The 23936-nt window shown below is 40.4% G+C and overlaps 1 protein-coding gene across 11 annotated transcripts in view; it reads left to right on the top strand.

Moving 5' to 3' along the window:
* LOC109039571 (uncharacterized) overlaps positions 1 to 23936 on the top strand; it is a 98529-nt gene that overhangs the window by 7122 nt on the left and 67471 nt on the right. For 2 of the 11 annotated variants that reach the window (XM_072296009.1, XM_072296005.1), the window contains exon 2: positions 6565 to 6592. The exons of 5 other annotated variants lie outside the window; for them this stretch is intronic. The gene's annotated coding sequence lies outside the window, so the exon portion shown is untranslated. Of the gene's footprint in view, positions 1 to 5788; positions 5944 to 6564; positions 6593 to 13064; positions 13274 to 23936 lie in introns of those variants that run through there. 4 more of the 11 variants (XM_072296011.1, XM_072296006.1, XM_072296008.1 and 1 more) reach the window with 4 other exon arrangements.

The following is a 23936-nucleotide window of genomic DNA, read 5'->3' as shown; positions in this document are numbered from 1 at the left end:
AAAAACCAAGAACTGACAGGGAATTTCATCTGGTCAGGGGAATCAGGGAAAGCTGAGGAATTTTACGTAAAAGAACGGAAATTCCTGAAATCTTGTAACTTGGAATCTGATCCAACATCAGCGCTGGCCACACAATCGAACGTCTCGGTCCGGTTCGGGGCTCCGTATTCTAATCATTCAAAGTTCAACTCAGGATAGTGAATGGAGGATTTTTTTTTTACTAGAGTGATTTTTACCTGAAGAATAATGGTTCGTATGTTTTCGTCATTTGCATTAGAATTAATGCCAAAAAAGTCGATGGGACAAGTTAGGGAATTTTGATCATGGAAAACCAGGAAAAATCAGGGAATTTTTTTCTCCCCGAATACTTTATACCCTAAAAATGACTGTCCTTTTCTAACTCCAATGGTCTCCTCTAATTTGTTGTAATCTGCAAATCCCGAGATTTAACCTCCTTGCCACTAACCAGGGTGTATAGCATCAGGATTTTCCTGATTTTGACGATTCTATCAGGATTCGAGGTCAATCAGGATTTGAGGAGAAATCGGTCTGAAAATCAGGATTTGAGAAAAGTCGGTCGTCCGATCGGATTCTTTTATCCGGCAATTTTTGTGAAGTTACATTCGCCTAATTTTTTTCCGCAAAAAAACAGGATTCGGAGAAATTAATGAAATCATGATTTGGAAAAATTCTGAAATCAGGCTTTAGCAGTAAAAAATCAGGATTTCCTAATATGAAAATAAACTAGATATACCTGCTAACGCAGCAGTGGCAATCTTCGTAAGTTGGCAACCCCTCCATTTAAATCCTCTAAGTTAATATCCAATCATAATTATAGTTTAAGAAAATATAGATTGTTCCATTTATATTAAAATGGTGATGCAAACCCAGTGTCAAAAAGCAAAGGCGGTAAGATGCACCTGTCAACAGGCACAGTTTGGTAATCGTACGATCGTAGCCATGGTGACGTCCTACTGTCGGCAACTCGCGATAATCGACACTGTTGTCACTTTATATATATATACTTTCGCGCTCCCCTTGTTTTATTTTATTGAAAAGGAAGAATTTTGGAGGCATGAAACACATAACAAGCAGATGTGCAGGTGGATACTCGAATCTTTTCATTATAAACGCTTATAACTCCGATTTCTCATATCCGAGGGAACCAGAAATTTCGGCACTTGTTACAAGATTTCTTGTAGGATTGTACAGTTCAGCACAGGGGTGAAATAAATGCCTCACCTCGCGATGCCAGATCGCGTAAGGCAACCGTGAGGAAAATTTTGGATGGTGAAACATATTTTCCAAAGTAATGACCATTCCCCCTTTTTCTATTTGCTCAACTTTTTTAAAAAAAAGCGCAGGCAAAGCGCAAGTTTTGCCGTTAAATCGGGCATTTTTTCGTGATGCAAATTCTAGACTGAGAGCCGAAAATCTCAGATCACGATAAAGAGTCCGCGTTTTGCAACCGTTTGCACCCCTGGAATTCAGTGGCGTGGCATGAATTGCGATACATCGATTGCTACACCATTTAAACCTGTGGAAAAGGATCCATAAACAGGGTGTTCGCAGCGAACACCTTAATAATCGATTCTTAACCATAGGTTTAAATGGCATAACAGTCGATCCATCGCAATTCACACCACGCCACTGCTGGAATTACACAGTAATCATGACCTAAAATCATCTGGCAAAATCACATCCAACGTAAATACTTCATTAAAATATCGTAAGAAAGTCTGAGTTGCCGGCGGTGTGGCAAACCGGGAAAATTAGGGAAAGTCAGGGAATTCGCGGTGACCGGGCAAAATCAGGGAACTTCTGACACATCTACTAATCACTAAAACATATCGCTGATCTTCCAATTGATTACTCTTTATGGTCTTACTATGGTTCATTGTTATCTTCTAACCAGCTACGGATTGCCGTTTTCTAGAGTTGGATCTTGAAACAAGGAAATTAGGTATGTCTAAATTTAGCGATAGTCACCATATTTCTTCTTCTTTTTTTTTTAAATTAAAAATAAAAACAGCTGGAAATTTTGTTTGAAGGTCAGGAAAAGTCAGGGATTAGGAAATTTTGGAGTCGAGGAAAAGCTAAAGAGGTCGGAAAAGTCAGATGATTTGAAGCCGAAGAAATAATGGCTACCATGAAAAGTGAAAGAGGAGGATGCAAGTGAAAAAAAAAACAAGTCTATAAATTCTGTAATACTTGGAGCATTTCTCAAAAATTCATAATTCTCTAAGATCGACTGCCGACTTCCTCTTGAAAATGGAGCAGAAATAGCAGGCAATATATTGACTGCTGCTCCAAACTAATACAAATCCTCACGTGATGCAAGCGTACACTTATTGTTAACAATCGAATAACATTTTATTGGTTTTATCTCTCTTTCCTTCAATCACGAATGGCACAGATGAATATCGGACAAAGCGAGGCTGCGGAAGAATCTCCTTCATTTCGTATGATACTTCCCCTCGACCGCAGAGTACGTTTAAATGTATCACGCTAGCCGGCATGAGTAGCCCACCGTAGCGACCGACATCGATGTTGAATTTGAGCGAACCTGAACGTGCGCCTCTATTGCTGTGTCGCCAGAGCGGACCAGCGTTTAGTTTTGTTTTTTTGATAATTTTAAGGAGCAACACGGTAACTTTCATTGTCAAACTTAGCCATTAAGCTTTTGAATACTCCCGTGGAGTGCATAAAATTGTATCGAGTTTTGCTGGAAGGAACCAGATCTATTACAATGCTGCGCCGCTAATATTGTGATTGTCTAGCAGTGCAATTTCTTCTATCTTGCAGGAAAGTGCAGAAGGTTAAGGTGATTCCTCCCAGGAAGTAAACAAACATCGATACATCGAACGAATTTTGCTAAATTACAAGCTTTGCTTTTCTTTCTTTGTTGAAAAAACAGAGACGTAACAGTGTAGAAGCATACTTCAGCAGTCTATTGGCGAAAAATCTCTTCCAAAACCCGTGAATTAAAGCCAAATGAGACTAAACGGAAAATATCGCATTCGATTAGTATTGGTCGAATGCGATATTTTGCATTCAGTCTCATTTGGCTTTAATTTACGGTTTTCGGAAGAGGTTTTTTGCCAATAGACTGCTGAAGTATGCTTCTACACTGTTACTTCTATGTTTTTTCAAAGAAAGAAAAGCAAAGCTCGTAATTTAGCAAATAATTCCTTCGATATATCGATGTCTGTTAACTTCATGGGAGGAATCACCTTAAGCGCTTTTAATTTTTAATGAGGGGAAGTCTTTATTGTGAAGTAAATATTACCTAATCCCAAGATCAGTCTGAAAAATTCATCGAGCTACCTGCTCCTAGATATTAACAAATGTTCACTATGACAGCCCGAACATAGATATAAAATAGGACAAAAAAAGGCGGGGACGAGGTTGGAAAAAACCCAATAATGTACCAAAAACGGGACGCTTCGACCGGTCTTTCGGTCATTTTCAAACGTCGAAAAATAATTTAATAATCTGAAAAAACAAAAGTTAAAAAACAATGTTACCGGTCTACCAATGCTCCTAGATATGGTTCTCTCTTCTTCTCCTCTATAATTTTATTTCGACCTTTAGTTTTTTCATCTCTTTCCTCTTGAATAAAAAGTTTTTGGCCTCCGCAATTTTCTGCAGCCCGTCGAGTTTAAGCGGAAAGATGAATATCACGCGCTGATGAATATTTTTGTGCAATTTTACGTCACGGACAGTTTTCACAAAACTTCCAACACACAGGCCCATTAAAATTTTGTGGTATTGTTTGCACGCGCTGTGTTTCCACCAAAATGAATCTATTTGGAATCGCAAACAGGTGAATGTGTGCCCTAATCGTACGGTTTCTCTGGAGGCAAAAACCATCGAAAAAAGAAGAGGAAGGAATAAAAGGGGGGGGGGGGTTACTATTTTCAGGGCATGCCCATTGTTTGATCAGAACCTTGCAACTGCGCGGTTGAGAACAATTTGCAATTTTGATTTTGCATATTGCTAGCATCATTGCAGTTAATTCGGTTCCTGTTCACTAAACTTGTTTTAAAAAATGTACCACTCCCCCTTCCCCTGAAAGTGCTGCTTTTTATCGGGATCGTTAAAGAAATTGTTTTTTTGATTACATTAAACGGTGAACAAACCCCTTGCCTCTCCCATACATAAAGTAATTCCCCCCCCCCCCCCTCCCACAAGAGTAAGCGTGGGGTGAGGATGTGTTTACTCATCGAGAGGCTAGGAAAACCAGCAAGTGAAACGCTTTCGTTAAGCACAATCAGAAACCTCGCTATCGAAGAAGCACCCTCTTATTTCTCGCTCTAGTCACAAAGCGGAGTTCAAATTCCATAATCGGAATGCATAGTTCAACTGCGTCATAAGATTATCTTCGCTGAGTCAATAAACTGACTTCTCGCGCCATTAGTTCTTCAGTCCCAAAGTTTTTAGATCCGTACGTCAAGTACCTAGTCTACTGTTATCGAATAACCTGCCATTACAATCAGGGTCTCAAAAGTAGATCGGAACAAATGTTAGAAACCCCTGTATCTGCTTTTTATAATGTGTTCAACGTCACATGTTGCGTGCTCGGGTTCAGAGGTTGCGCTTTTTATGAGTTTTTAAACATTGATCAGAAAGAGATGAAGGAGAGGGGGATAAGTAAGAGTAGGAGAAGGAGAAGGAGAAGAGGATGGGGAAGAAGATGAGTTAAAAGTAGAAAGAACGGAGGAAGAAGGGAAAGACAGAGAAATAATGTATTTTCATCCTCTTTTAGTGGAAATAAGTACTTACCGAGGAAAATACACCATATATTTTTTCCCCTCCTCTTTCGCATCTAAACTATAAGCTTATTCCATAATGTCAGGGAATTTCATTTTCATAATTTTATGGCAACCCTGCCTTTATCTTGATGCTGTACATTGCTGCACGGGCTGTCTCTCATTCTTATCATTCACGTATTTTGACAAGTCGATGAGCGTTCGTTACCGGTGAATTTTCATCCCAATCCCCAGCCTGGCTACCACCGCTGATAGTGCAGCTTATCAGAATACAGATTCTGAGCATGCTTCCACTTGTCAGTCAGCGGCGAAGGCCCACTCGTTTCTTCGAGTCAACCCGTGTCAAAACCTAGCGTGCCCGAAAAGCAACATTTTAAGTACAGGAAATGATAAACACCGTCATTTCAACCCCCTAGTCCAGGAGATTCGGGTCGTTAATTCTTAACTTGCGTCAGATGAAGAAGCAACAGAAATCGGACGAAAGGGAAGCCGAAGAAGAAGAGTAGTAAGGACAAGAAGAGAAAGAAGAAAGTGCAGAAAGAGGAGGAAGAGAAAAGAGGAAAAGAAGATGTGCAAGAAAATAGGCGAAAAGGAATCAGGAAAATATAAGGAAAGAAGAGAAAACTCTGCTTCTTTTTCCTTTCCTTTTGCTTCTGCTTCTTTTTCCTTTCCTTTTACTTGTGCTTCTATTTCCTCTTCTTCCTCCTCTTCCTCCTCTTCATTATTTTCTTCTGCTTCTTCTTCATTTTCCTGTTTCTTATTATTTTTCTTTTGCCTCCTCTTCATTTTCTTCTGCTTCTTCCTAGTTTTCTTTTGCCTCCTCTCTTTCATTTTCTTCTGCTCCTTCTTCACTTTATTCATCCTCTTACCTATCGTTCTCGTCCACCGATCCAGAAACCAGTTATCTGACAGAATTTTCTCTGATACTCGTTGGACTTGGCAACAGTGCGGGTTTCCCTCTATGGCCGCCCGCGCTCCATTCGCTCTAGTGCTCCAGTATCAGTATCTCATCTGCCGAATTACGTAACTCATCCATGCACCGTAATACTCAATTTTGGATTAAGATAGCAGTTTAGTAGCAATTCTGAACCAGTGATATTATTCATTGAATTTCCTATCAGTTTTTTGCCGTTTAAAAAATTCCTGTATCATCGTCAACTTTGCTGAAAGGGTAGGTCAAGTCAAATCCCAACTTTTCAGAGGTTTTTTTCTTTTCGTTTTCTAGAACAGGACATATTCAGGCTAAATGCAACTGAATCCAAATGAGCTATGTATACAGGATTGTTAACAGGGAATTATCCTTGTCCCAAGGAAAATATGCATTCAAAATTTGTATTCTTAGCGATTAGGATTATGATCTAGTTTTTAGTTTTGTATGATTGCATGTGAAACTTCAGTAAGATCGTCCCGTAGAGCCAAGTGCCGTCCATTTTGATTGGATCAACAAACCACGCCGCGAACGTTGTGACTTACGAGGCCTAGTCAAGATAAAGATCCTAAGATATAGGGTGTGCTGTTAACTTGCGGAAACTCTTGTTGGTCACGTAGCTTTCGTCACCTGCGGACCGATTATTGAAACTATGTCGATACGACAAGCCAAGACTAAGTCGTTTTTTAACTATCGAGCGTATCGCATTTTGATGTCTTGTCGTGCTAACTCGAAATCCAACGATTGGCGTGGTGCAGGAGTATACGAAAAGGAAAGAAAAAAGCTCATTAGTGCGTAAACAAATACATGAAATCGAATTATATCTGTATTGATACTAATAATCTGTTTCTTTGTCTGTTGCAGGTGAGTAGATTTCCCTTGCACTGAAGCAGTAAGTACCGCTTCTTTAAATCCTTGTCTTTGCATTTAGCGTACACGCTTCTTCAAATATGTTCTACCCCTTTGCTTTCATAATTACTTTAAAAATTGTTTGTGTACAATACAAACAATTCGGCAAAAAGAAAAGAGTAAGCAATTTTGGTCGAAAATGTTCTGATGTGTGTCCTTATCCTCCAGCAGTGTTTCGAAGTGTTAAATCTGTACGGCTTTCCAATCTTCTATTTGTCGCAAGTCGCCCTTCTTGACCTCTTACCACACATCATAGATGTGCAAAAAACTAACCCTGTATCTCAAGTATAAAAAATGGACGTTTTAAAGAAGTGGCCGCAGTTAGGGAAAACTGGAAAAATTCAAAGGAAATCGATAAAGTCGGAAGGGAAAATTGCGTATATAGACGTAGCAAATTTTTACGTGTCGCGTCGTTTGGTTTCAACTTGCCTCCTAAAGCCGAACGAAAAGTCTTGAAACCATTTTTATCATCCCGTGGTGTTTTTAATTTTAAGAAATTCCTTCAAAATTATCAGAGAATGGATCTCGAATTTCGTAGGGATTTTCGAATTAAGTATTTTTTTGTTTGCAAAATTTCGCGAGAAACACCATGGCGCTGCTGGATCTCTCCGTAGCGTACTCCCAAGCTCAAGAAAAGGTCTCGAAGTTGAGGCCCCAACAGAGGAGGTCGCCGTTGATATGGTGTGGTGACTGACGAAAGTTTATCTCTATAACCAGTCAACCTATCATTCACGTATAGGGAGCAAATACCTATCAGGTTTACCATGGCTCCAGCCTTGGAGTTCCCGAACAAAGTGGCAGTGCTAATATGTATTTGCTCCCTGTCAGTGCATGGATCGATAGCTTGACCGGTTCTTAAGGTGGATTCTCACCGCACCGTACGCAATCCGCTCCTTTATATCCCTAACTTTGAGAGCTTTTTTGAGCTTTGGAGTTCGTCCCGTAGAAAACTAGTGGCACCATATTGTTTTTCGCAAAATTTTACACGAGGGAAAGTACTTAAATCGCGAATCCCTGTGACATTTAAGAGCTCCATTCCCAAAATGAACGACTGTGGTCACCCCTGTTTTAAGGCAGGATTTTCTCAAGTTGGCAACGCGGAATCGGTGACATATTAACCGCAAATTATTACAGAAGTGATCGCGACTCGAGGTGGAAAACTAAAATTCAAGCAACTCTCGGGAGCCGAGTAAGAGGTCGGTCGGCCGAGCTCGGAGCGGTGGCATTAGTCAAGGTTGCCGATGCCAAATCGGATGATTATTCCATTTCCAATTCGAGTTTTATGTTTGCTGCCGTGCTAAGGAAAAACGCCGTAGGTATGAACATTCGAGAAATGACAAATTTCTCTAGATAAAACATGAATTTTGGAGGAAAGTTATACATGTTTCCCCTTGAAACTTTCAGATATTTTAGAGCTAATTGCGAACAAAATTATCTGAAAATTTTGAAGAAAAATGTCGGCAATTTTTCCAGCTAATTCGGTTTTAATTGAAGTAAATCTGGCAGCGTCTAAAGGCTCATACGGCGTTTTTCCTTAGGATGACAGTATTAACTTCAGTTTTAGGCAGTATAACGCACCCTTAAGAGTTGTTCCTCTACAAGAGCATGGTTGGGAACGTAAACCGCAGACAGGGCAATATCATCGGGATGAAAATCATTGCTCTACTCTGCAGTGGCGTGGCGTACCTTGCGATATATCGATTGATCTGCCATTAAACCTATAGAAAAGGATCGATAAACAGGGTGTTCGCAACGAACACCTTAAAAATAGATTCTTTACCATAGTTTTCAATAGGGAAATATCGAAAATCGATCATTCCCGCCTCGCCACTGCTACTCTGACGTGCCATGTAAAAACGTCGAATGAGCACTCAAACGTTGCCAAATTTCCTCTTAAAAATATTTATTTTTAGAGGAGGTTGTAAATATCTTTCTTTGAAATGTGATTTTACAGCTGATTTTACATTCAAATTGCGAGCGAAATCCTCTGAAAAATCGAAGGAAATTATTCACAGATTTTCTTGAAAATTCGTGATTTGTCGAAGGAACTTTAACAACTCCTAGTGGCTCATACGGAGTTTTTCCTTGGCACGGCAGTATTAGGACCGAGTTTAGGAGGAATGCACAAAGTTGCATCAAGTTAGAACGGACATGATGAGGGTTCAAGTTTATGTTCCGCTTTAATACTTAATGTTAAGGACAAAGTTTGAAGACAAAATATTGTTTCTAGATTTTCAATGTTCGATAAGTTTCATTAGTAACTCTCAACTCATTTTTTTTCCAAAATGTAATTTGGTGTGATTTTGTTAAACTCTGTCCAGTTGAAAGCCGACGGTAAGGAAACCCCTACGTTTTCTTATAACCCCTTGTTTAGCTGCAGCTTACTTTTCTTTCGAGAAAAATTATCCTGAAAAGAAGCAAATCATAGTGTCGGAAAAATACTTGAAAGATAGGATTGAAAAATGTATCCTTGTTTAAAAGAACTGATAATGCACTCAGGTATTTGCTATCGGACTCCAAGGAGTTAATCGTTGTTTTAACTTAATATCATTACGGGAGCTGGTAACCGTCAAGCTGTAGGTACCATTACGTTTTGTCTTGATCGCTAATAATTATACGTCATCGATAAGTCGGTCACGGACAGTTTTGTGATAAAAAGGCGATTGAAGTCATCTAACTCAAAGAATGAGCGAAAGACGGAGAAGAAAAAAAAAATCTGACGTTAAATTTTTGAAATTTCAGCCGCGGAGCAAGTGTCGTTCAATTATTGCTTAAATTAATTGAACCATTAATTTTCTGCAATAGTTGAAAAACCAATTTAGCAGGACCTGAGGTGAAGTTTGAGAATGATTTTGAGATAAATAGGAACAATACGACATATTTAGTAGAATGCACGCTCTGTAATACTTTCATGCGCTGTGCCGTTCCGGGAACATTCCGGTGGAATCTTTAAACTTAGTTTCAACCATCATTGTCTTGAAACATTTATTTATTTTGTTGTTTTGTCATTGCATGTCCTATGAACATGCTTGATCCCCCTATTGTAATCGAAGCGCAAAATAGCCACTCGAAGAGCAGTATTCATTCGTAAGAAAGTTCTTATGCGCAGAAACTTAGAGAACGGGAGTCGTCCTCGATCAAGCCTCGATGAAATTCATTTTTCTCGAAGTTCAGGCGTCGAAAATCCAACTTATGAATTTTCCCATCTCCTCTTGTATGAACGAAACCAGCTGAATCATAGAAGTAGTTTTCGATGTTGAACCTGAGCGCTCTGATCGAGGAACGCGACGCTGCGCTTACCGTTGGGTCAGTTAGCGCATGATTCGCCTTCAGTTTTCGTGATACTTCCCCTCGACCGCAGAGCACGTTAAGTTGTATCCCGCGTTTGTGTCTCGCTTCGGGCTCCGACCATCGTCGACCTGTTCTTCCTCGGAATTGAAAGCGCGCTATTCCTCTTTGATTCTTCTACATTTCACTTAAAAATTTTTTCTTTCCTATTAATAAAAAAAAATCTCTTTACTACATTTTTAATCCGAAATTAATTTTTTTTTTTTTTTTTTTTTTTTTTTTTTTTTTTTTTTTTTTTTTTTTTTTTTTCAATTCATACCTACTTATTTTGTCTTAACCATGAAAAATAAGTACGTATGTTATCGGTGACATTTTTTTTTCAATGAAAAAGAAAAAGTCTTCACTCTAAAAGAAGTTTCTTTGAATCAAAGAGCATGTTTTTTTTAGTGTAAAAAAATGTTTTTAACCAATTTTTTATTAGTGTTAGCACTCAAAATTCGTCTAAATGCGCGAATTCTCACTGACTTTCGGTTTCTACTTGAGGAAATATAGACGAAAGAATTTTAACGAACGGATATTAACATTTTCCTGTGATGGTGAAGTTGTTTTATAGAAGATGAGCTCAATCAAGCACACTTTGTTTTTAAAGTAAATCCGCGCTCTTTTAAATTACTGATTTTTAGATTTTTCTTTTCCTTTTTTGTAGTATATTTTCAACGTGGACTTTAAAAACTCGTTAGTTTCTCTTTCTCTCTTTCCGTTTAGTGTCGATTTTATCGCAGCGTAGTTTAATGCAACTACATATTCTTCCGAAGTGCACGTTGATACATCATGATGTATCAACATTTTTAAATATTAAAAATCAATGACTCGACAACAACACTTTATACATTCGTAAGTTACTTAGACCTCGATGTTCGGAGCACGAGTTGTTGTATTGCTTTTATGATTTTAATTTTTTTCGTGTCTCAAAAGCTTGGTCGCATATTTCTTTTGCTTAGTACCTATAATTAAGAATATTTCAATTATAACAGAGGTACTCTGAAATTTCCCTGCCTAAGCCTACATACCTCTATAAATGAGAGAATTTCATGAGTATTCTATTTGCTAAATTTATTTTGAAAGAGCAGTGGCCTAGTAAATCGGCGTGTGAAAATTCGTGTCGTTAGAGCATAATAGTTATATCACCTAGAAACGGAAATCATTAAATCGCATTTTAACTGGCATCAAAACTTGCAATAATAAACTGTCTCGTAAGCTAAGTCACGCGCTCAGAGTTTTATTCGTGTTATGCTGTTTCACCATCAGTGCATTCAACGGGTGTTTCTTTTCTGAGAAAAGTTCGTGATTCTTTTGAACGAAAATCTATGTCACTATTCAAAACTTTTTTTTTTTTTTAATTTTGCTGTTCATTCACTTCAATGCAAACGACAGACCGTTAATGAAAGCTACCCGCGAAAATGAATCTGTCGCCAAATCGAAAGTGCAGCAGCATTACTGCTAAGTAGAATGACATTCTTATGAAGATTTTTTGAAACTATATATCTGAAACTACCACAACGAACTCGCTCATTCATTGACTCAATGTGTAAGGGAGAGTAGGGAGAGAGTTATTTTGCACGCTATACTCCTCCCTTTTACACATTGAGTCAATGGGTGGCATCCGTCATGGGAGTTTCCGATTAAAATGTTCAATCTTCACAAATTTGATGTTTATTACTTAGTGTTGATGCTGCTAAACGCTATGGATCAATTTCTTGCATTCTGATAATAATTATTAATTATTGATTCCTTAAGACACAAACAGCGAGGCAGCACATTATGGTGGAGGATCTCTTCCTTTATTACCTTAATTTCGAATCATATTTTCTTTTTTCTCCACGATTTTTAGAAAAAGCTGGCTAATGTTATACTATCCTATGTTCGGTACTCTAAATTTTCGGATTTTTATCCCTCTGTCGGATTCAAAATACACTGAGCGTTGCTGTACCGAAAACTCTCTCGTACATAGATGTTTCTCTTGGCAAGACTGGCTATAAGTAAAGTGTGTGATAGCTGTTCAAAGTCGGAACCAACCCCGTTCACGGCTGAAACTAGAGAGGGCATGGGGGCAGGAATCTATGTCTACGTGGCCCTTCTAAAAAATGTGAGGGATTTTGCTAATTTAGGGCGCGACACATCCGTCCTCCTGGAAATTGCAATTGGATCGACTTTTCGACGAGAACAGCTCGAAATTACTCCTGAGACGATACGGTTTTTCAAAATTATGAGGGGGAGGCTCCTCGAGACCCCCCTACAAATTTAATTTCTCCCCAACATTCCTTTGGAGCCAGGGGAGTCCCGCAGTTAGGACCCCCCATAGTTGATCGGTTACAGAAAACGTCGCCATTTTTTAGCCCGAACTAGGCAGTGTTCTTCGTGCCCCCAGCCCAGATTCCCCTTGTTGAGGTGCCTTTTTGGCTCCTCGTTCTGCCCATGTTCCTTATTTATGGTTATCAAAAACCGGCGCCATTTTTCAGCCCGAACTGGGCAAGTGTTCTTCGTGCCCCCAGCCCAGATTCCCCTTATTAAGGTGTCCCCTTGGTTCCTCGTTCTGCTCATGTTTCCCAGTTTCAGTTATCAAAAACCGGCGCCATTTTTAAGCTGGAACTAGGCAGGGTTCTTCGTGCCCCCCACCCCAGATTCCCCTTGTTGAGGTGCCACCTTGGTTCCTCGTTCTGCTCATGTTTCCTAGTTTCAGTTATCAAAAACCGGCGCCATTTTTTACCCCGGTTTTCGAGACCGAGCGCCATACGACCAGAAAGAGACCCCGCGGGGGAAAGGTATCGGAAGTGCGAGATGGCGTCGCACTCGCGGCTCGCACTTATTCAAAACGGGGTTCACGAAGTGCATGCATAGCGCCGGATCGGATCGGCGGCGCGGCGTCAGCTCAGCGTCGCGACGCCACCGCCGCCGTGGATCCGGAGCCCGCTCGGAGGGTTAGCTAATTAAAGCAACAGCGCTCCACTCGACAGCTAGACGAGCTGTAGAGGAGCCTTCCACGCTTTCGGTCCGCTATCACGAAAAAATAAAGTCGAGGCAAAGCAAAGCGGTGAACGTCCTTGGTCTCTCCTGTTGAGCCGTTGGCGCATGCGCAGTGTGACGCGGGCGGCCGGGGCGGGGAGGGGCGCGCGGCGGCGGCGGAGTCGGAGTTCCGCTCAGCTGAGCGATGACGAGGGTTCGCCGCTCGCCGCTCTCCGCTTTTGTTCGCGTCGGACTCGGATGTGAAAACGGATTCGTCGTCGACAACCTCCGCCACCCCCGTGCACGTGCAACACCCTCGCCTCCAGGCCTTCATCCCTTGCCTGCCTCCGGCTCCGCGGACTGGTCTCTCTAGGTAAATCCTGTTGCGCCCGCACCCCGTTCGACGTCCGATTTTTCGGGAATCTCTCCCACCGCCATTTTGGATTCGTGAATCGTGATCGCCGTCGCCCGGATCAGCGTGCGTTTCGTCACCACGCTGTACCGGATCGACGTCATGAACGTTCCAGCGTCGCCAGTTCCCCGATTAAATATTTATTTTTGAGGATAGTTGTGAATGTCTCTCCTCTAAATCGGATTTTAAGGTTTCCGGATCGACGTCATGGACGTTCCAGCGTTGCCAGTTCCCCCGATTAAATATCTATTTTTGAGGATCGTTGTGAATATCTCTCTTCGAAATCGGATTTTAAGATCTCGTCGCCTTCGGCCAAAGTATCACGAGCGCCATGCGACGTTTAAAAATTTCCGCCGCCATTTTATTTTTTTACTAAGAAATTGTTCAACGATGCTGTTCGAAAATTTCACTGAATTTTCTTTGTGCTGCTGATGAATTTCAGTGATATTTTCGAACAGATTCAACTGACAATTTCTCTGTAAAAAAATAAAGTGGCTGCGGAAATTTTTAAACGTCGCATGGCGCTTGTGATACTTCGGCCGAAAGGTGACGTTCTAATGGTCAGATACAACCGGAATCAGCCTAATTACGTCAGACGTTGCCGAATTTTCCGTGATGATTAATTTTCAAACAGAAACTTAAGCCATCTTGAAATTTTGTGAATGTATTCTTCTCGTTTAAATTCGCTAAAACGGTGGTGGTTGGTATCAAGTCGCAATTCTCTTAGAATTTTGAAGGAAGAGAGTTCGAAAGAAGATTAGGCTCCTCCAGAAAATTCGCATTTTTCCAGGAAATTCGGCAGCGTTCGAATGTTCACTCTGTTTTCCCACAGCATTGTAGTGCTGATCCCAAGTGGCTCATAGTCTTACACAGTCGTGTTGAGGAAAAACGCCGTATGGTCATTTAGACTTAGCCAAATTTTTGTTTCCCTAACTTACTAATTTTCCGAAAAAATTTTCCTCCAATTTTTTCCAGTATAATCTCAAAAATTCAAAAATGTCGAAGATAAATATTCACAACTAGCTTCAAGAATTAATTTTTCTTTCGAGGAAAATTTGGCAACATTCAAATGTCCCTACAGTGTTTTCCCATAGCATGGCAGTATTTCCGTCTGATTTCAGGCTTTTTCCGCCTAGATTTTCCAATTTTTTTACCTTAATAAAAGCCGCATTACTTACAAGAATATAGGATTTCTATCGCGTGCTTCTTTTTTCAGGGTGAGGTGCCATGCTGTCATGCATCCTCTGTAAATACAAAGTTAACCACGACCATTTTATGTTTCCTCCACAAACCTAGAATACGGTGGGATGAACCTTGTGAATGTCTCTAAATTCAGCTCAAAATTAAGAAAATTTTGTTTTTTGCATACGTTACGTTAAGCTTTTTGCCCTCAAATAAAATCCAAGTTTAGTGAAGTCCAACTAAGTACGTATCTAATTTTAGAAGGTTTTCTCTGGGCACTGAGTTCTTCTTAATAAGTCAGCTTTATAAATTTTATAAAAGGTGGGGGTGAATTCTTCTTTCATCATACATTGAGAATGTGTCAATGCGATGACTTTTGAACCGGCAATCCCTCGTTTCTCTCTCGAAAGAGCGTAACCATATTTCAATGTTGCCATATTTCACTTCGAAAATTACATTTTTACCAACAGAAAATTGGAAATTTCTAGCTGAAAATTTCCCTGATGTTTCTTCGGACCTCATGCAATAATCAAAAAAATTTCGGGTAATAATTGGACAGGTACATTTTTGTAAAACAAAAAAATATTAATTATTTGTGTCAATTTTGCAACTTTGGAATGGAGTTATTACGTTCCTTCGTCCAAGGATGTTCCGTTACGTTGCTTTTGGTATTTTTGTGGGTGAAAAGTTTGAATTAACTGATTCTGGTGTAAATTACTCGCGTCATTCCGCACTTGTGACTTAGTTTTGGAAGTTTTCAATATGCTCAACGTACTTCATGCAGTGGCATGTTGTGATGTGCGATAAATCGATCGATTTACCATTTAAATCTGTGGGACGGGATCTATTATATTGATGTCTGCGACGAACAACCTAATAACCGATCCTGTACCATAGTTCATATGGGAAATATCGAACGCCAATGATTCACGCCTTTACACAGGTTTTGTGTGAAAATTTGACGGAGGAACATGTCTTGTGGAAGTTGAATTCTTACCCAGGCAGTGGTTCATTGTATGAAACAGTCGTTTTGTGAGATTTAAAGAATGAATAGATGAAGCTAAACCGGAATCAACTGTATATTGCAATGCTACTAAGATTATGCAACTTCTTACATTCCTTTTCCGAAATCCTGAAAGTTTAGCCAGTTCCTATTTTTACTCGAACGAAAATACCAATAAGGCGACAATCTAGAAATTTCATTGTATTGCGAGCTCTCAAGTTTGCTGTATGGCGAGTAAGGAGATGCACTGTCTTAGCAACTATGTAATGTTTTCTCGGTTTCTTTTTGCTAAACTATGTCTTAATGTTCCCCTAATTTGACAAGTTTTTAAAAAGTCCTGGAGAACCTGAAGAAGGCAGGGAATTTTGTCCAATCCTGAAGAATCAGAAAGTGATTTTTCGAATTTTGCTGCAAAACCCCGAAATTCTTTCTTCGTGCCGGAATATTTAATTATTTCCGACTTAAAATCAATTTTCTGGAAAGAAAATCATCGAGAAATCAAGCCAGAAAAAGTTTGAAAAGTCCTGAAACAGTCAGAATTTTTTTTGTTCAGAGACCCTAAAAGTGCATAGAAAAGTCTAGGAATTCAGTAATTTAAGAAAACCATGGGTGCAGAAAATGCCCGATTTAGTGATCCTAGGATTGCGGCAAATGTGTGGCAATTTTCAAAAGTGATTGCTTTTTCCCCCGAACTTCAGAAAAGTAGGACAAATCGCACATTCTGCTTACCGGAAAATTGGGCATTTTGCCATATCATCGCACGTTCTTCTAAAGTCGGATCACCGGATCGCAGTAATCGGCCAACGTTATGGAACTTTCTGCACCCTTCAAGAAAACTTACCACCTTGTAATAAAAAACTTTCCCATTCTCAGTAGTATTTAGAGATTATAGAATTGAGACACTACGTTTTCGCTTGGGCCGAAAAATGAACAGAGTTATTGCAGGTTAATAAGAGCAAGTTATGCCGTGAATAGACCTCTGTATCGAATGCAACCTTTTTTGTTTTCAAGTAGAATCCTGCTTACATTTCTCTGAATGTTTCCAATTTTTTTGGTTGAGAAAACTCTCTAGGCTCATGCCCTGGGGTTTTGCACTTTTTTGGCCGAAAAGTCAAAATCTGCCGAGATTTTTTCATAATTCATCAGTGCCCGTAATGTAATTATCGTACCTACCATTTTTATTGCAAATTATTTTTGGATTATTTCGGGAAAAATCGTTTGAATTAACGTCGGAGAACCACTCATGACGAGCTTTCTGCCCAAGTAAGCACTGCATCGCAGAAACTGAATTACTAGTCGTCCCCTTTGAGGATGCGACTATTTTAACTCCTAGGAGCGATTTTTGCCTACCCGGTGAAATTGAAGGCGGACCGCGGACCGGAATCTCTGTCACGGAGCGCTGTCCGCCTTCAACTTCGAAGGTAGGCAAAAATCGCTCCCTGGCGTCGAAATAGTCGCATCCTCCGAAACGGACTTCTAGCGTGCGGTAGAGCACATTCAGGAGAAATTGATCGTGATGGCTCGTGTAGTTCGGTTATGTATAAGATCGCTCCCACAAACTCGTTCAGCGGACTTTTCCTCCGTAACGAAACTCCGTTGAAAATACATAACACCATAGACACGATAATCTGGACCAACACGGATACAATTAAATTGCTGATTTAACAACTATATTGCTCAAAAAAGTGACAGCAACTTTTCAACGTAGATTTCACAACAAAAAATGCTACTTTAACCACTATTGGAAGCTAATTTAACCACGGGGGTGGTTAAAGTACCATTTTTGTGTTGTAAAATCTACATTGAAACATTGCAGTCACTTTTTTTAGCAATTGAATTGTTAAATCAGCAATTGAATTTTTTCCGTGAAGTCGAATGGAAAAGAACTGCGTCACATCAAGAGCAAATCAATAAAAGACGTTCGTAGTGTCATTCTTCTACATGACTGAATGATAATGACCAAGTTCACTGCCTGTTTTCACATTTCATAATTCACATCGTAGATCGGATCGAATTTTTAAAATGCGTCAATTTTGTCTAGATTATAATTCTACAATCATTTTGTTTAATTTTAATGGGTCTGTTGCGCGAAAGAGATACAGCGAAGTGTATAGACTTCCTGCTTGTAAAATGGCACGAAAATCGCATCGAGCATGTCACAAAAGTTTGAAATCTACTCATTGGCGCGCGATCTGGTATAGCTTTTTCCAAGTTACCGCGTCTGCGGGTAGTCTTCCATATTGGCAGACAATCAGGTTCGCCCAGAAAGAAAAACCCATATAAGCAAAGTCTTGAGATCTGATAAAAACTTCCCTTGCGCAAAATTTCAATAGAGTTGAAACTTTTGTTTTTGCAAAACAAAGAAAGAAGCAGAAGACGCATACTAGAAAACGAAAAAAAATCATTCACTATAAAAAGTTAGTGAAATTGTTTTTTATTTCGGTTAGGTCTCTCTAAAAACCTGACAGAAGGCCACCATAGAAAACTGCCCGCAGACGCGGTAAAGTTGGAAATACGTGTTACAGACTACGCAGATATCGCGCTAGGGGGTACATAACAGATTTTTTTGATGTAGCCAATGTTATTTTCAAGCAATTTTACACATGGCAAGTCTATTCACTTTCCCGTACTACTACTGTGTGCAACAGACCAATTCCTCTTTTTTTTTTGAGAGAGGGAGGAGATGATTTGTTGTGAAGGTTCACTGTCCTGGAAGAAAGATTTAAACGAAAGAAAGAAAAACACCCTGTCAGTTAAATGAACCTAAGGCTTGCCCAGCGGGAATTTAGTGCGGTTTCAATTTTTTTAGGATGTTATTCTCCTTATTTTCGGTGATGAAAAAGGATTCGCAAGCTCGCGAAATACAGGTTATACATTTTACCAAAAAAAAAAAAAAAAAAAATGTTACCAAATCATATAAGCCAAATTCAGTATTGCTGAACGAAACCCAATCATGCAAGGTGAGAAGCTTTGATGAAGGTATAATAAAGATACAGTAGTGGAAAATAATTGTAACAACATTGTTCTAGGGTATCAAGTATTCGTAAATTTTGAAATTTTCTCGATACGTGGCGAAAATTTCTTAAGTTGAATTGAAAAATTCTGACTCTCCTCTTTCTTCGCGCCACTATACCTATGAGAGTTACACTCTATTTACGGCCAACGTCCAGCACAGGTACTTCAATGAGAGATATTCAAAATGAAAAATCATATCCTTTTTTTTGAAAGGTCGATTGTCCCTAAATTTTCTCTTCATCACCTTAAAATTCTTTAATTTTTTATACTCTTTCCGAATCTCTGTTGTGTCGTCCTATTCGAGTTTCTGAGACGATTTTAATCAATCTTCGCCCGTCGCATCTTTTTTTTATTTTTTTAATGTTTATTTTGTTTGCGACGTTAAGCTTAGTAGGTACATTTAAATCGACGAATGCATCACATATAACCGACTTGGTTGCTTTAAATCACTTTCTCATCTGTTGAAATGCAAGACAACTCCATGAATCAGTGAACTTTATCAGGAAGCTTGAGCTCATTTTATGTTATTTTCAGATGAAACGGTTTCATGGTCTTTTTTTAAAATTTTGAGCGAACATAAAAAGACGGGTACATTCAAGCTAATTTTGGAAATATGAAGGCACCCTTTAAATTCAACGGTTAACGAGATAGTAGAGGGTCGCGCCAAACCGCACGCACAACGCACAATTGGCGCGACTCAAACGCTCCGTGCGCCTTCAACATGATTTGATACACTACGATTCCCGGAGAGTTAAAATAGTCGCATCAATGCTCCCGTGTAAGAATCGAAGATTCACTCGTAGGCAGAGCTGAACTTGATATCTGCCCGTTTTGGAGAAACGAAAATTTCATTGTATCGCAGACAGTGGCGTGGCGTGCTTTGCGATATATCGATCGATACGCCACTCAAACCTATGAAAAAAGATCGATTTCGCAGCGAACACTAGTAATCGATTCTTTACCATAGCTTCAAATGCTTATATATCGATAATCGATCATTCACGCCACGCCACTGATCGCAGAAAAGTTATTTTTAGTGTTTTACGGATGTTAATTTTTTTTTTTCCTTCCAAAAAATTGTACTCTCATAGGCATACCGTTTACCTAGTTTCAATTTTCTCCTTTTATTTTTTCTCTCTCATTCTACATTTAAAAGGTCTCTACGATTCGGTTCTCGGGTATTCCTTTAATACTTTTCTCCGCACCTCGGAAGTGGATCTCCGCCGAATCCACCCCTTCGCACCTCTGTCTTGTCTTGAGGGTATAAGTAGTTTCTTTCGGTAGTCAACGCTCCGATTTGCCTATTGATGACTGATGACCAAAGAGGTTCAGAATATCAAACCTAATTTGTAAAAATTCAGGTATCTAAGTGCTTGCTCGGCAATCAACTGTCATCAGGTTGCCAGATTGATCGTTAGAGTGTGGATATTTTACATAGATTTAAACGGGCAAATGTGCTGATTTTTCAATACTATCTGGCAATAATGATCAGTCATAATTTTCCGAAATTTTGCGCATCAAGTTGCTCATCGATCGTTATTTGGATGAAAATAGCGTTGACCCGAGGGGAGGTTGTCCATGAAGTACGTGACGCAATTTTTTCGATTCTTGTATACTCATCCAACCCTTGAAACGCGATCATAACGCTTGTCCGGACATCCTTAACGTCATTAAGTAACATTTGCTTCCACATTCACCTTATTTCCATAAAGTAACTTATAAGAAATTCTCTCATTGAAGAAAATAAAGGGGCACAGCTTCTTTTAATCAGAAGTCTCCGTGTTTCAAAAAACATTCTGTTGTGGCTAATTCTTTCCCGTTAAATTAGCAAGAAAAAATTAGTTGAAACACCAACAAATATCCAAAAAAGAGGGGGGAAAGGAAGAATAAAAATTCGAAATCGAATATACATACCATCATGTAACGCCCAACTAGACATTCCCACCCCTTTTCACGCTCTAGGTCCCAAAATCACGGAGACCCACAATTGTTGCCAGATATTTTCCTCACTCAAACCCATGTAAATTATCCAAATTTTATCGTTTAATCCGGCAACCGTGAGACCCACCCACCATCTCGGACGTCACGTAATTTTTTGACATCCACTTACCTTTTCGTCCAATTACGTTCCGTGGATTGTTATCAAGGGCGGTGTTACACAAATGCACAGTTTTTTTGGTAGAGACGGATTCATCATTAGCGGCCGTTCATTAGAATTTTTGACTCCTACACCCTCCTAATCCCGTTGTGACGGAGGTCCCTATCTTTGAAAACGTGAATACAATATGGCGTATCGCTAATTTAAATTGAGGGAAATGAGCTTTGCTCGGGAGGATCGCCACTGCATCCGGTGGCGGCGGGGCGCTCCGATGGAAAGTTGGGAACTGCACCACGAGTGCATTCCGGCTCCGGCAAGGAACCGGGCGGGCGGGGGCGGGAGGGGCTTGCGATCCTCGCCATGAACCGCGCTGGCGGCCGCACGTAGCTCTCGGCCCGTCGCCGCTGTCGTGGTCGTCGCCGTCTTCGCGAAAACCAGCGCGGATCGGCGCCTCGCCCAACTCGTCCCAGCGCCTACCCGATCACCCTTGCCGAAGTTGGTGGAGCACCGATGAACCAACCCCGTTCCCTCAGGCGGCGCCAGGTTTGCTAGTTTCATTTAAGGATGTTTTTCGCTGGAAAGTCCGGGAACGGTACTGAGTTTTTGAGGGCAGTCCGGAAGTGATGAAAAAAAAAATGTAGGCACGCGAACTCCGCAAGATTACGAGTTTTTCGCATCACCCTTTTCCAAGATGGTGGAGCCCTTCGAACAATCCCTTCAGTGGCGGCGTCAGGGTTGCTCATGTCATTATACGATGTTCACTGGTCCAGCAGGGTGTCTACTGGTCTGGAATTTTTCAGAAAGTCCGGAAATAGGGCGGTCCGGAAGTACTGAAAAAGTGTACGCCTTGCCGATCACCCTTGTCGAAGTTGGTAGAGCCCTGGTGAACCAACCCCGTTTCCTCAGGCGGCGCCAGGTTTGTTAGTGTCATTACAGGACTTTTTCGTTGGAAAGTCCAGGAACGGTACTGAGTTTTTGAGGGCGGTCCGGAAGTGATGGAAAAAAAAATGTAGGCACGTTAACTCCGCAAAAGGATTACGAGTTTTTCGCATCACCCTTTTCCAAGATGGTGGAGCCCTTCGAACAACCCCCTCACTGGCGGCGCCAGGGTTGCTAGTGTCATTATACGATGTTCACCGGTCCAGCAGGGTGTATACTGGTCTGGAATTTTTCAGAAAGTCCGGAAATAGGGCGGTCCGGAAGTACTGAAAAAGTACGGAAATTCCGCAAGAAGATCCGGAATGTTCTTCTTCTCACCACGCGTGTTTTCTAATTAAGCCTGGGAAGTATGCATTCATTTCCATTCCGCGTTGATTCTCAGAGTAGTATTCTCTGCAAGATCGCGATTGTTAATTTTCAAGCCACCAATGTTTCGTGTCTCCGTCATTTTTGTCGCAATTTGAGCGAGAATTTAAAATTTTCAAAATTTTTCAAATTTCGTCAAGTGGAGATACTGAAAAAGTACTGATTTATTCTGTTCAGGAGGCACTGAATTTCTTGGAAATGTGCTGTAAAAGTACTGATTTTCAACCAGTCCGTCGTAGTTGGCACCCTGTTAAACTCCGCAAAAAGATTACGAGTTCTTCGCTTCATCCTTTTTCAAGGTGGCGGAGCCCAGTTCAACTACCCCCCAAACAGGCAGCGCTAGGATTGTTAGTGTCATTACATGATGTTCACTGGTCCGAAAGTAGAAAGTAGCTTAAAAAACAACTTTTTTTAAAAAGAAAAAAGAAAAAATAATAGAAAGTAGTTCTAGAAAGTCCGGGAGTAGTAGTGATGTTTTGAAGGCGGTCCGGAAGTAATGAAAAAGTACGAAAGTTCTGCGAGAAGGTCCGAAATTTTATCGCTTCATACTCCTTGTGGTTTGGTAGACAACCTCGAAAGTTAACAATCCCTTGTGCAAAGATTCGTTGTGTCCTTCACTGAATATTCTCTTTGATTTCAAAAGCTGAAAGCGTAAAATTTCAGAAAATTTACCCAATTATTGTGTCCTCTCTACTCTAGAAGCTAAATTAATGCTGGAGATTCTAAAACACCGCAACTCCTAAAGGCAGGTTCTTTTTGCACCCAACGCCCCAATTATATCCGGGGAAATTAGGGAATCTGGATTATAAGACGCGGGACTTATTTCTCTATCCACGCCAAAATTAATTTTTATCCAGTCGTCAAAATGTTCTTGTTTTCCGTAGAAATGTAGCTTCCATATTTAGCTCTCTTAGTTCGGATTCACTTTCTTTAAACGGAGTGCCGTCGCTACGACGTACGATTGTGCGAACTCATATAACTTTCCACGCTTCCTCTCTTTCTATATTCGCACCTTCATGTGGGGTATCATTTCCCAACCAGCTCACTTCACTCGTTTTTTGTCGATTCTGCTCTTTAAACTACAGCACGCTGCGCTTGTCCAGCGTTTCTCCCTTTTCGAGCCCCGAGACTAGAATCTCTCTGGTTTGTCCACCGTGTTACGCCGAAAACTCAAGCTCAAAAATGTTGTCGCTCGTCGCAAATTCTTACCGGAGTTAAAATGAAAGCTATTTCCCTTGCGAAGTAGCTAAAAATCTTGAGTCCACTCCTTACCCCATACTTTGTCGGAGTAATTTTAATATTTTGAACGCAAGCATTGATCTAAGTGTGATTTTTCCGCTACTTTGGCCTTTTACCACGATCTTCGTCATTTTTAATCCGCATACCTTGTATTTTGTAAAGTTCTGCAAAAGTTTGGAATAATTGTTTATTCAAACGCCAGGCATGACTAATAAATAGGTCTTGACTGTCCTAAATCCTGCGTAAAATGCTTACCCCTAACGTATTGAGCATGAAACTCTCGAAAATTAGGAACAACAGATAAGCAATTTTGACATTTTTGGTCTTTTAAATGAGAACCGCGTGGTGGGCACATTTTTAATAGGAAAAATGTCGGGTCGAATAAAACCGCAATTTTATTTCCTTTCAAGTAAGTGCCACACAAATACACGGTATATTCACGATCTCTCACATACCGGCCATAACCATGAGAAAATAGTCGATTATCTACCTTTTTTCGATTTTAAGGTTGGGACGGGGGGAGGAGTGTCCCCTAATTTGTAGGGGGCAACTTTGAATTCTCGTTTAATTTCCGCCATATGTGAGACATCCGGCTCATCCGGCGCGTCAAAGAGTTTCGCACACACAAAAATACCAAAATTTACATGGTGTTTTTAAAACACCAAATGACTGGATTAAGTGTCTGTCACGGTCCTCCTTTGGAAAATCCAAATACGACAGGAAATCTGCAACGTCGCAATATGCGTTGCGTGGTTTCGTAGTTTTGCCGTAGAAATGCTCGG

The sequence above is a fragment of the Bemisia tabaci genome, chromosome 2, assembly GCF_918797505.1.
Source record: "Bemisia tabaci chromosome 2, PGI_BMITA_v3".
Classification (NCBI taxonomy): Eukaryota; Metazoa; Arthropoda; class Insecta; order Hemiptera; family Aleyrodidae; genus Bemisia; species Bemisia tabaci.
This window is presented reverse-complemented; position numbering and strand designations above follow the sequence as displayed.